The following is a 14,637-nucleotide window of genomic DNA, read 5'->3' as shown; positions in this document are numbered from 1 at the left end:
AATTGGCATTTCAATTAGTAGTATCGATTATTCTCTATGTTGCAAAACTACTTGTAGCTAAACGATCGCTTAATTTTTTTATGATTTTAAGAAGATCGTTAAGACATCGTTTATTAAGAAGATCGTTTAGACATCGTTTATTAAGAAGATCGTTTAGACTTTACTAAACGATCGCTTAAACATATGTGCGCGATGAGTATTTCTCTACACGAATATTTTGTGATATGTATCTAAACGAATACAAATATTAACTCAAATATTCTTTCTCAATTTTGGCCGCGTTTAATTGAAAATATCACAAAGTATTTATTTTATAACAAAGTTTAAAATTATAATATGTTATTCTCTCTATAAAAATTACATAAAAAAAATAATATAAACGAATACAAATATTAACTCAAAAGTACAAGAACGAAATATATATATTTTTATTTAGCAAAAGTATTTATTGGCCCAAAGTTCCAGCATATATTGTTGTCTAAACAGTTTCATGTTTGGCACAGTTAGACAACCAAGGTCACTACCAGTTACAAGGCATTCAACAAATTTAGAACAGAAAATTCCACAATCCAATGAACGCCCTTTCTGTAATGTGGCCTTCGATCTGCGTATTGGCCAAGGGTCATATGTGAAATGATCTGAATGGAGGTTGACTCCAATTGCAATCGCGAGTGAGGGGATGCATCGTGCAGGCATTTGTAAAGTTTCATTAACAAGTTTCTGCTCAACATAATTTGGCATTGAGTCGAACACGTAGATCTTGCATTTTCTCAGGTCAGCTGCAATAACCAACCAGTGTTCTTTTATGTTGATGCAGCTAATCACGTAGTTGACATCTCCCCACCCTGGTATGTGGTCGTAATCACCAACAGCAGTGTTGAAATAGTATTCCATATCTTTTTCTGTCCATATAGTTAGGTGTGCTGTTGGGTCTGTCCATTCAGCTTTCTTATTATCTGGTGTCACCAGATGAGTATCGAAAATATGGTTCCAAACAATGCAGTCTGGTTTATTGATTCCAAGCTTCAAGAACAAGTCAAAAAATTTAGTCAGAATATAATGATGCAGTTTAACTTCTATATAAAAAAAATTAAAGAATAACAACTTACTAGAAACGAGGAATGTAATATTGAAGAAAGCTTGCAAAGGTGCTTGAGATGCAACATTTTATTCTGCAAGTGGGATAATAGCAAATCCAATGTTTACAAAGAAAAAATAAACGATCGTTTAGTGAATGAAAGGAGAGTATAAGCGATTGCTTAAGAAATGTACATGTGATCGTTTACTTACTAAGCGATCGTGTAATATTAACTTAACGATCGTTTAGTTAATAGAAGCGATCGTTTAGTTAATAGAAGCGATCGTTTAGTTAATAGAAGCGATCATTTAGTTAATATAAGCGATCATTTAGTTAATAGAAGCGATCGTTTGGTAAGAGTACTTACGTCTCCATGTATCCATGTGTTTTCTTCAAGCTGTCTGAAAAAGTCTTTCTTTCTGGTTGTGGAGACTACTTTCCTTTGTTCATGGGTTGTTTTTCTTGATGTTTTCCATTGTAAGTATTCCTTCCATAATTTTGGATCCACTTGCCACATCGGATTATATCTATCTACTTCTCTGATTTCCACATCTGGGACAGGTGTTGTAGATTCTGATATGATCTGAGCAGATGTTGTGGATGGATTACCTTGTTCATCTTCATCTTGCACCTTTTTATTTTCTATTTTACATAGCTTTCTTCTCTTTATTGGTTTTTCTTGTTCATCTTTATCAGGCACAGTTACTGATTCTTTTTGAACCAAAGTAACTACTTCATCATTTTTTTGAATCTCAGCCTGTTTTTTTGTTGTTTCCTACAATGTAATCGTATTAAACAAGTAACAAACTATTAATTCAAACGACTACAAATTTATTGTGTATACATATCAGTTGAGATTCTTCATGTACAGTCTGATCCAATGGAGCCAATTCACAAAGTGCAAGAGGTTGGCTCACAAGTGGAAGGGTAGTAATCATTTGTGGCAGGTCTGTTTCTTTCTGAATTTTATCACTTAGACTATCCGATATATCTCTTATAGTCATTAGCAAGTCTGCATCCCTGCCGTCTATGCTTATATCACTACCACATTCTTGTTGATGTTCCCTAAACAAAATGAGAAAAAAAATGAGAATAAGAAACAAATACAATTGTTAGGTATTTATAAACTAGTAAATAATAAATGAAATGTTAACCTTTGGGTTTCCTCGTGATGTTCAGTATGTTGTTCTTCAGTAGGTTGTTGTTCTGAACAACATACTCATTGTCATTCTGATCAGTATGATCATTCCCTTGATTTTCAGTTTGATTCTAATAAACAAATAAAAACGAACATAAAATTAAAAAAATAATGTATTGTTAAACGATCGTGTATATAAAAGTAAACGATCGCGTAACTTTGATAAACGATCGTCTATCAAAGTTAAACGATCGAGTAACTTTGATAAACGATCGTCTATCAAAGTTATATGATCGTGTAACTAATGTATTATGAAAACAAATTTTACCTGGACCAATCTCTCCAGCATCTGCTTCATTTCATACAACTCCAATGACTGCTTTGTGATTGTGTCATCCATCCTACAGACTAAAGAAGTCAGTGTGGATAAATCCTTACAAACTTCTTTTATTTCCTTCTTCAGTTTCTTGTAGGATTTTGAATGACTTTGTTCTTCTTTGTCATTGGACTTCTTTGATCTGAAATGTTTCTTCTTGGTGATTGGATGCATTTCAGACTCGTCAGCCACTGTTTGACTTTGTTCTCTTTGGGGTGACAGTTGTTCTCTTTGTGGAGATGAGTCTGATTGCTCCAATGGATTCATTGTCCTCCATTTGCATGTTATCATCCCCTCGAATTCGACTATCCATGAAAGCCTTCTCTTGGGTTGACATCTTCAATTTAGGTTGAACAACAATCTACAATGTAATTGTATTAAACGATCATGTAATTGTATTAAACGATCACTGACAAGTTTTACTTACATTTTTGTTGTCGAATATGTTCTTCTGCAGCATTTTGTAAGATGGAGCTTGCGTACAATTCCATCTCAATATCCTAGGGATTAATCCCTTACTGTTTCTTGTGGCCAGGTGCTCATTTGCAATTGAGAGTACTTCATAAGCCCACACTTACAACATTTAAACAAATATGTTAAACTTTGATGTTCAATTGGCATTTACTTAAAGTGTATGAACAAATAAAAATCACCTGAAAAGCAAGCACGTAGCCTTTGATGTTGTAGTATGACACTGCTTTGGAACTTCGTGTCTTCTTTAGCTCGTATGCTTCTTTTTTTCCTTGGAGACTTGTTTTTAAACTATTGAGCAGACGAGTGTAGAAGAAAGTTGACCAATCGAAGCTTTTAAATGCTTCTTCATCATCAACTCTTCCCAAAATATCCATGTCAAACTGTGTTTTCTTATCCTTCCCGACCATCACAGTTTCTATAAAGACGGCCAAGGCGACCTTCACAGCATCGTCATCATTTGTAAACTCAAAATTCTTGAAAATTTCCTCAATTTCCAAGCATGTTATTAGTTTCTTATTTTTTGATCCGAATAGAAGACTTTGTAGGCACTTGCTATCGCAATCTTTCTCCAATAGATTGTTTGTTGGCCACAATCCAGTTATGATGTTGAATTCCTTTTGGGTAAAACGGACGTTCTTCCCCAAAACTGAGAAACAGATTCCATCTGCGTTACCGTCTTCAGGTATCTGCCTCAGCAAGAAATGATGGATCAACTGGCCGTTGAAGACCATGTTCACATTCAACAATGGACCAAAAATTGTTTTTTCGAACATTTGCAGCTGGTCCTTGGTCAGTTTATCCTTAATAAGACTGCCGATCTTATGCACTTGGCATGACACAGTGGCAGGAAAATACTTGTCGCTAGGTACAGCCATCCTGAAAATATAGTTAATCGGAAAGTAATAAATTTAACAATCTGGAGAACTATATTGAAGACAGAAGTCGAATCCGAAACCCTAAACGCTTCACAATAATAATTTAAGAACACAATGATAGTTTTTCAAGACAGAAGTCGAAACGTTGGAAATATAAAGAAAGGAAAAGTGTAACGTTATAGTAGGAAAAGTTCGGGAAAATACCTTTTGACGTTGACGAAAAATATGGACTGAGACAAAAATGGTCTGAGAGAACAATGGACTGAGAGAAAACGAAGGTGAGTGATCAGTGCGGTTGTGTATTGCGAAGTGACGAAAAACGAACGAAGAAGGCGGAACGTATATATCGGTTGTTTTTACCAAAGGGGCAATATTGTAAATTCGCGTACTTTTTTGAAATGTTGAATCGCGGTTGTAAACAATTCGCGAGTGTGTTTCGTTGTTTTAAAAGGTCGTTTAGTTTTTGTAAACGATCGTTTAGTTGTTTATAATCGATCGTTTAGTTAATTTCAAACAATCGATTGGTTGTTTTAAACGATCGTTTAGTTTTGTTTGACTGATCGTTTAGTTGTTTTCAAACGATCGTTTGGTTGTTTTTACACGATGTTTTGGTTGTTTTTAATCAATCGTTTAGTTTTGTTTAACCTATCGTTTAGTTATTTTCAAACGATCGTTTGGTTGTTTTTAACTGATCGTTTAGTTATTTTTAAACGATCATTTAGATATTTTTAAACAAACGTTTAGTTATTTTTAAACGATCCTAAAACCAGTTTCTTGTGTTCTTAAATGAATAAGCCAATTGTTATTTTCGTCTTCTTCATCCATCTGGAAGCACAGAAAGTAAGAATGTTGGGACAAATCATTAAGAAAATACATCATTAACAAACATTCATTAATTAGTGTAATACTTAGTACATTGGTAGAGAAATTTCTAATCTTGTATGCTCGACTTGTCGATATATGAAATTGGATTGGTACACGTTAATCTATTGTGACCTATTTGTTTATACCGACCACACTTATGCAATTTCAGAGCTTCACCAACACTTGGAATCCTCTTTTTCTTCGGTCGACCAACTCTTTTGACTACTTTTGGAGGTAAAACAGTCATGTACGTAGTATTCGCTTGTCTTCCAATTTGACTGATTCCCAACTGGGTAGACGGCCTCCGCATATGCAGTCAACAAACATTCATTAGTCTAATAATTAGCACATAAACTATAAACATTTATATTACAATCCTGTGCTGCAGCAATAGCATGTGAGCATGGTAGTTGCTCAGCTTGAAACTCCTTGCAAGTGCATTCTTTAGTCTGAAGGTTTACGACCTCCTCCTTATCTAAATCTTTGACATGAAATTGGTAACAGTCAATTGGGTTGACCTTCATTGTCAAAGCTCCTTCTTGTTTCTTTTGAATAACTAACTCTGCCCATTTGGTCAATGTAGACGTCACTTTAATGCCTTCTTCTCGACGGTCCCAAAACCAACGTTGTAGCAAAGCTCGAACATTTTCAAGGAATGAAGCAATAGGCAAATCTCTAGGTTCTTTCAGTATAGAATTCATGGACTCTGCTATATTTGTTGTCATCATGTTATATCGTCTTCCTGGGCAGTGAACACGAGACCACCGTGCTATTCCAACATCATTTAAATATTTCTCTAAACCATTAGGAAATGCAAGAAGATGTCTCCACGCTTCTACAAACGTTGATTCACGATATGTTCTCGATGCATTATAAAACAAAGTAGCAACCGTGTCATTCTTATATTTATCATGCAAATTTTGACTCAAATGTTGGACACAAAGGCCGTGGAATGCAGAGGGGAAAACTGATGAAATACCCTTGGCGAAGCATGTTTTCCGATCTGTCACAAAGCCTAGATTAGGCACCTCCCCTATTGCACCTTTCAATTTTTCTAAGAACCACTATATTGAGTCATCTGTTTCTCTATCAACTACTCCAAAGGCTAGAGGATAGATCTGATTGTTACCATCTAAACAAACGGCCACTATCAACTGACCCCGATATTTGTTCTTAAGAAATGTTCCGTCCATGACTATGACCGGTCTAATGCAATTTAAGAATCCTCTAACACATGCACCAACAGCCATAAAAAGATATTTAAAGAAACGATCATCTTCGAGTTCCATGTGAAATATTGTACCTGGATTTGTAAATTTGAGTACTTCACCATATCTACGCAAAAGATTATATGACTCTTCAGGAGACCCTCGCACTCGTTCATATGCATTTTCTCTGGCACGCCATGCGTTCTCATAACTCATATTTATGCCATAGTCTTGCCTCATGTCTTCTATGATATCACGTGGTTTGTATATGCGACCGGGTCCCTTGAATTTGGACTTTATTAATTCTCCAACAACCCAAGATTTTGCTTGCCTATGGTCACGATTCAAAAACTCAAGAGAACATGAATGAACTTTCACATACATTTTAATCTTGAATATATTTGAATCCTTCAGTCTAACCGCTCGTAATCTCCAACCACACTTGTTGTCGATGCATCTAACGAAAAGAACCTCTTTTGTAGACTTTTTTACTACAAACTGAAATTTTTTTTCATTGCCAACACACTTAATCTCATTGACAAATCTCTCTTGCAAAAAAAGATTTGTCTTACATCCAACTCTTCACTTGTAGAGCTTTCTTCGGACCAGCCACTTCCTTTTGTCTTCAACTTCCGACTAGAGGAGCTGTAGTCAACTTTACCTTTTCCTTTGCAATCTTTTGTAGGAGCATCTCTTTGTTCTGGGATGTCAAACAATTCATTGTACATCTTAACTGACTCTCATGTAAAAATATCATCTTTTGAATGATATGACTCATATGATTCCCATATAGCTGAATTGGTTCCTATCATGTTATCACACAAGCCAACCTGAACTTCACCAATATCAACTTCATTCCATCTAATGTATCCATTCCAATTGGAGGATGAGGGTTTAAATTTTGAACTTGGTTGCTCCCAGATATTGAATTGTAATCTTTGTTTAACACTTTCATGCTTTGATTGCTTGTAAGCTCAAATGATAGGTATAGGGGGACCTCCAATGAATTTTCACTAAGAATATAAAACTTCAAATCACGGTCATTGCTTAACTCAAATCAAGGAGCTTCCTTTTCCCCTTTGATCTCATATATACATCTTATCTTTATGTCGAACTTTGTAGGGTCAACTTCTGCAAGGTCATATAGTTCAGACTGTAAATCTTTGTGCGTTATTTCTTTAGGGACAACAATGCCTTTTAACACTCCTCCTTCATATTTTCTTCGTCCCTCATCCCATGCACCACCGTGACGCACTAAAATCCGAACATGTGTCATCCTTAAACTACCTTAAGTAGTTTTGTATCTTCAAAAATTGATTTGAACTTAAGAACCTACAAGATGCGTGCAAGATGTAAAGAAATAACAAAAATAACTGCAAGATGTGTGCGGGCCTAAGAGAGTTACTAAACATGCAAAGAATAGATCTACATGGATTATGAGGTGTACCAATTTGATTTTGAAATAAATAGTGAAAGTTTGGAATGTGCGAGATACGTACAAGATGTGTGCGAGATACGTGCGAGATAAAGCATGAGGGCCTAAGAGAGTTACTAAACATGCAAAGAATAGCTCTAAATAGGAGGTGTACCAAGTTGATTTTGAAATAAATAGTGAAAGTTTGGAACGTGCGAGATACGTGCGAGATGTGTGCGAGATGTGTGGGAGATACGTGCGAGATAAAGCATGAGGGCCTAAGAGAGTTACTAAACATGTAAAGAATAACTCTAAATGGATTAGGAGGTGTACCAAGTTGATTTTGAAATAAATAGTGAAAGTTTGGAACGTGCGAGATACGTGCGAGATGTGTGCGAGATACGTGCGAGATAAAGCATGAGGGCCTAAGAGAGTTACTAAACATGCAAAGAATAGCTCTAAATGGATTAGGAGGTGTACCAAGTTGATTTTGAAATAAATAGTGAAAGTTTGGAACGTGCGAGATACGTGCGAGATACGTGCGAGATGTGTGCGAGATACGTGCGAGATAAAGCATGAGAGCCTAAGAGAATTACTAAACATGCAAAGAATAGCTCTAAATGGATTAGGAGGTGTACCAAGTTGATTTTGAAATAAATAGTGAAAGTTTGGAACGTGCGAGATAAAAAAAATACGTGCGAGATAAAAAATAATAGTGTTTGTGATTGTTCCAGAAGAAATAAAACAAAAGATACGGTAGAGCTAGGACAGTTTATTGTATGAGGTCTACCCAATGCTAAATGCAGAGGCGCATAATAGATCGATATGAACATCATGAGCTATCCCGTAATAAAACCTGTTGTTGCTGATACTTTCTTCTCGGTTCCTTCTTCCATAACCCGAGCTCGGAGAAGGAAGAGATAAGAGGGCCCTATGGAGAATGTGGTCAGAAATCCATAATAGAGTCCGACCACAACGACCGAATTGATTATCTTCATGCATAAGGATACTAGATTACCTAGTATAAAATATTTTAAAATCATCACAAACCTCCCTTTTTCTTTTCTATCGTGCGAGATAAAAAAAAACCTTCATTCCTTCTATTCCTATTTCTTATTCCTCCTCTATTTGATCCAACTAAATCCTCATCCTCTAGTTCAATTCATTTTTCACTACCCATTGAACTTTCTAAGAACCTAAAACCAAACTTTGACTAAACTAATTTACGGCAAATAAGTCCAATTCTAAAAACCAGACAATTACGGATGAAAATAGCACCAAATACCCCAACCAAACATTTACTTACAGCAGATAAATTGAAAATCGGTTAAACATGAAACTCACCCAAATAAGAGAAAACGCTCGAAGTTGATTGAATGGTCCGAAGAGGAGGGACGAAATGCACTGGACAACGACCGACGAAGGGCAAGTGACGAAGGGCAAGCGACGATGGGCGAAGTAGGTTCAGGTGTTCTACGCGAAAGAAAAGAGAAGGGAAAGGGAACTATACGCGAAAGAGAAGGAATCGATCGTGGAGAGAAGGGAAAGCAAACGTGGAAGAGGGAAAGGAAAGGAAGGGCATTTTTGTCCATTCACACCCAAATTGTCCTAAAAGTCTTTCTTTTGAAAACTTGTCCCAAAGTTCATTTAAAGCTCTTTTTTTAACCTATTTTTGGTAATTTTCCCAACAATTTGCCTTAATGTCTTTAAATACGACGTTCATTTTTAACCTTTTTCAAGTAATCGTTACGAGCGAATAATTTTTTTTTGTTTTTAAAATTCATATTCTAAATCCAATACACGAATTTTGTATATTTAATTTACCAAATCGTCCTAATTTTCATAAAACAATTTGCCTTGATTTATTTAACTACAATGTTCATTTTCAACCTTTTTTAAGTATACGTTACGTTTCAATAAATTGATTTTTATGAATATGACACACACGCAACCCGTAAACATGTAAATAAGTGCAAATAACAATTGGAAATACGAAATATTGGAAACGAAAAATAACAATCGACGCTTTTACCAACTATAGTTTTGTTTTCTAATGAAAATTACAATAAATCTAGTTTTAGGTTTCTCTTCAATTTATTTTAGTCTACTTTTAAAATATTAAATTAAATTTTTATTTTTTTAACTGTGATTTATATACTTTCAAAATATTTATTTCAGTCATTCTGCAACAATTATTGGGTAAAAAATTCATGATCCTACTGCCTCTATAACAAAATATTTGTATGTTAATTTAACCAAGCTTAATTTTATAACCAAAATAACATTATGAAAAATATAGACAAACCGCCTCTAAATAATAGGATTGTTGAAATTACCACTAATCGTTAATTTAATCAAATAGTCCTTATAATTTTTTAATTGTTGTAATAAATTTATGGTAGTTTGTTAAAATGTTACCATTTTTTTTATTAATTGACATTCCTTAGATATTTAAGTTAATTAACAAAATACATTGAGGTTGAGATTGATATTGAAATTTTAATTTCACAAGAAATTAAAATTTTAATAATGTAATTGTACCAAATTCATAACTTAAAAATAAGTTATGATTTTACAATAAAAAGATTAAAATTAATAAAACTCAAAAATATAAAAATTATAAATGAAAAAAAAATGGATTAAGGAAGAGTTGAAGAAGAGTTAAGGAAAAGTTAAAGAAGGGTTAAGAAGGGTTGAAGAAGGATTGAGGAAAAGTTGAAGAAGGGTTAAGAAGTGTTGAAGAAGGGTTGAGGAAGGATTAAGGGACTAAAACTAGGGTTACATAACCCTTCCCCCAAACGAGGGTTGGATTACATAACCCTAACCCCCCCATAACCCAACCCTTCCCCCAAACGCCCCCTTACATTTTATAGCGAGAAAAATAAACTAAGGGCATATATTACTTTTATGTTATTCCAAAAATACCCTTCGCATATTCAACTATTGCACGATTTCCCGCCTTCTTCGTGTAACTTTTTTGATGACTTCATTTGTGTGATTGTTGAGGTGTTGATCACAGTGGCAATATCTCTCCACATTCTTCACCAACAGCAAATATTTCCATAGTCAGTGTTTTCACATCCATCACCCCGCGACAGTTTCCTTTCCAGGTATTCTGTTTTTCTTTTACTTCTTTTTCTTCTTCTTATTCTTCTAGTTCTTCCTTCTTCTTGTGGTTCGTGTTTACACATTCATCACCAGTAGCAAATATTTACACAGCTGGTGTTTCCACATCCATCACTAACAAAAATTTCCTTTCCAGGTATTCTTTTTTTCTTTTCCTTATTCTTCTTCTTTTCCTTCTTCTTCTCGTTCTTTTCCTTCTTCTTCTCGATCTTTTCTCTTCTTCTTGTTTTTGTGCTACTTTTTTTTTAATGTTTTAGGTTTTAATTAATTGATTTTTTTTATTTTTTAATCCAGTTCAACAGTTCAATTGTAACTGATAGGCCTTGAAATTAAAGTATTTTTTGTTTGAATTTTGTGGATTATTTTCTATAAATTGTTTAAGTTGTAAGGTTGTTCATTTTTATTTGTTTGTGTAACTAGTTCATCCTTGGTTTTAATTTCTTTATGTACATCAGTACATATGGTTTGAATTTTTTTAATGCGAAGATGTAGGCATTAAGAATCTATCTATCAGTTATATATTGTGTGAAAATGTAGTGATCAAAATTAGTTTACAATACGACTCTATCACTTTCTATTATTAATAGACAATGATAGAACTATCCCACTTTCAATTAATTGTTTATTAGTTGTTTATTGTATGAAAATGTAGTAGAAGTGTAAGAATAATCCGAACAACCCGAAAATCGGGACTACCCAACCCATATGGGTTAGGTTGGGTTAGTTTAAAATGTGCATTGGGTTGGGTTGAAAATTTTGGTTTTTTTTGTTGGGTTGGGTCTCGGGTTGGAGGTTGAAAATTTTGGGTCAACCCAATCCAACCCGAATTAATAATATATATATATTTATTTATTGGGGTCTTTTCAAAAATATAACAAAGTGGCAAAATATTTACACTGTATAGAATAATTCTAAAAACGAAAAAAGCCCACAAGTCCACAATAGAAAATACAAAAAATGTCCGGTCAACAACGCACGTAATATATTTGGTAATGAGCGTAATATATTTGGTACACGATTATTTAGATTTGGCTATTGTTTGGTACATGATCATTTGGATTTTGATAGCTAAATCTAAACGATTTATTTTTCAATTCTATTGTTTAATTTGGCTACACGATTGTTTAGATTTGACTACCCCAAATCTAAACAATTTTTGTTCAAAGCTTGGTACATGATCGTCTAGATTTGGCTAAACGATTTTTTTCAAGATTCTTTAGACACAATCTTTTAGATTTTGTTACCGTAATCTAAACAACGTAAAAAAAGAGGAGGAAAACAAGAAAGACGAAGAGAAAAAGAAGAAAGACGATAGAAAGAAATTAAACGACGTAAAAAAAGAGAGGAAAAGAAGAAAGACGATACACGCAACGGAAAAAAAGAGAAAAAGAAGAAAGATGATAGAAAAAATCAAATTTGATTACCTAAATCTAAACGACGTGAAAAAAAAAAGAAGAGGAAAAGAATAAATATGGAAAGAAATCACAACCGAAAAAAAAAAAAGAAGAGTAAAGGAAGAAAGATGATAAAAAAATCGCATAGAGAAGAAGAAAGATGGAAAGACAAACCTGGAATATTTAAAAAATTGCTAACTTTATAAGCTTTATTATATGGGCCGTAAATATTTTAGTAGTTTGTTATATTTATGAAAATTTCCGTTATTTATTTATATTTATATCATAGATATTTTATTATTTATTTAATATTTATGGATAATGTTTTGAATTTTGAACTTTTATGGATGTTTGAATTTTGATGTGAGTGTTTATCGATGTTGTACAACAATTTTAAACTATACAAACATTAAGACTGAAAAAAATAATACAATCCGACAACTAAACCCAACCCATATTGTAAGGGTTGGGTTGGGGATATAATTCGGGTTGTCAACCCAACCAACCCGAAAATATGGGTTGGATTGAAAATGTCCCTCAACCTAACCAAACCCAACCTGTTTACACCCCTAAAATGTAGTTAGTTAAAATGATAGATCTTCATCATTGATATACTTGTATTCATATCTTCCCAATTAGCTTCTTATATCACTTTTTTCTACATTTTTTTTGCAGTAATTTGATATCATGGTTAATATTACCATAGTAGGTTTTTATGGTAGATAATGGATACAGTACAATTCTTATGAGAATCATGGTGTTACTGGAGTATTTGTTGATGATATGATAAATTTGGGTGGTTTAGTTAGTTTGATCTTGAATGAAATTCAATTGGATGCTTCTATTGATTTATAAGTGTTATTGAATTTTGCTTAAACCAATATTCAAACTGTGTTTTATTTAAAACAAGATAAGGATGTTTGTTGGTTTCTGTCTTTGATTAAAGATTCAATTACTAGGCATCTTTTGATTGTTCATGTTAGGGATTATTCTCTTGTTGCTCATGTTATTATAGAAGCATCTTTCAGTGGTATTAGTGGTAATAGTGAAACTACTGATAAATGACTATGTTTAGCTTCTTCTAGTTCTTCTTCAAATGATGGCATTATACAAGATTCTGATTTTAATAGTGATTTGAAGGAAAAATGATGTTGTTAAATGGGTTGGTCCTGTTGGAATTTGTATCCTAAAAACTCGTACTTTGTTATTTGATTCAATAAAATTTATTATTGAATGCTATAATCTTAAAACCAATAAGTTAAGGTTCCGAGGCTATTTTACTGAGTTTGTCAAATACACTTGAAATTTATGTAGAGACATAAACATGGATTAAGTTCAAGTTAATAGCTCAAATAGTCTATAGTGTATGAATAAGGTTTGGCGCCTTATTCTAGATAAACACTATGGATGTGGTCCGCTCCGTAGTTAGTATAAACGATGTAATCCTGAATTGTTCATGTAGGGACATAGGAGTTGGGGCATCCTATGTAAATGGTTTGCATAAGACTGAAACCACGAAATAGTCATTTTTTGTTATAACACCGTAAACTATAAACTGACTATTTCAATTATGATGACCTAGGTAACTTGATCTTAATCCTAAGCTAACTATGAACTTCTGTTCATTCGGTAGTATCCTTAGATCTGCATAGGTGAGGGCAGCTCATCATCGCTGGTCCAATAGCCTCTCATTTTAGGGATAAGACCGAGTGGATAGCTAAGGACATAGGGTGCAAGACGAAATTCACTCCTACCCATTTCTGGGATAGTAGATAGGTTGTTCCCTTAAGGACTAAATCCAAGTCTTGAACAAGGGGCTCACGTTGATTCAGGTTTATAGGTTGGACCTTAAACCAATTGTTCAATAGTGAATCAATGGGTCTTAAGGAGCAAGATGTAATCCTTGGGGTAAAACGATATTTTGACCAAGCCAAGATTACGAACAACCTGTGAAGGATCAACTTACTCATCATGGTTATATCAGTTGGACAGAAATATCTATAGTGAGGGGAGTGCAACTAAGAGTCTTTAGTGGAATGACTCTTTAGTTAACGAATGTTGATTAAGCTTGGGCTAAAAGAGTTTAGCCAGTTAGTCTCGAATCGTTGGAGCCCATGATCTATAGGTCCATTAGGTTCCCCTACTAGCTCATATGGATTCAACTAAGAACAAATATGTTGAAGTAACTCGAATTGTTCGAACTAAGAAAAGTGAGACAAACCGACAAATATATAAGATATAAATCGATAGAAATAAACTTTAAGCTTTGTGTTTAAATATGATTTAAAGAAATATGAATATAGATTCATATATAAAAGCTTGGAAAGTTTGAAATTGTCAAAGTTAAAAGTCAAATATGAATATAGATTCATATTTAAAAGCTTGGAAAGTTTTGAAATTGTCAAAGTTGTAAAAGTCAACTTATTAACTTTTAACTTTGAGAAACAAAACTTTGACCGAATTTATATTCAAATATGATTTGATTTTTTTAGAAAAATGAATGCGGATTCATACTCGGGAGGTTAGAATTAGTCAAGATGGGAAAAATAGTAAAAAGTCAAAAAGTTGACTTTTGACTATGGAAAGTCAAAGTTTGACTTTGACTTAATTGGTCAAATGACCAAATTGCCCCTTTGACTAATTACTTAATTAATTAAAAGTTAATGGGCAATGTGGCAGCCTATTGTGAA

Source organism: Cucumis melo, chromosome 3, assembly GCF_025177605.1.
Source record: "Cucumis melo cultivar AY chromosome 3, USDA_Cmelo_AY_1.0, whole genome shotgun sequence".
In the NCBI taxonomy this organism is placed as follows: Eukaryota; Viridiplantae; Streptophyta; class Magnoliopsida; order Cucurbitales; family Cucurbitaceae; genus Cucumis; species Cucumis melo.
Note: the sequence above shows the minus strand (reverse complement) of the source record.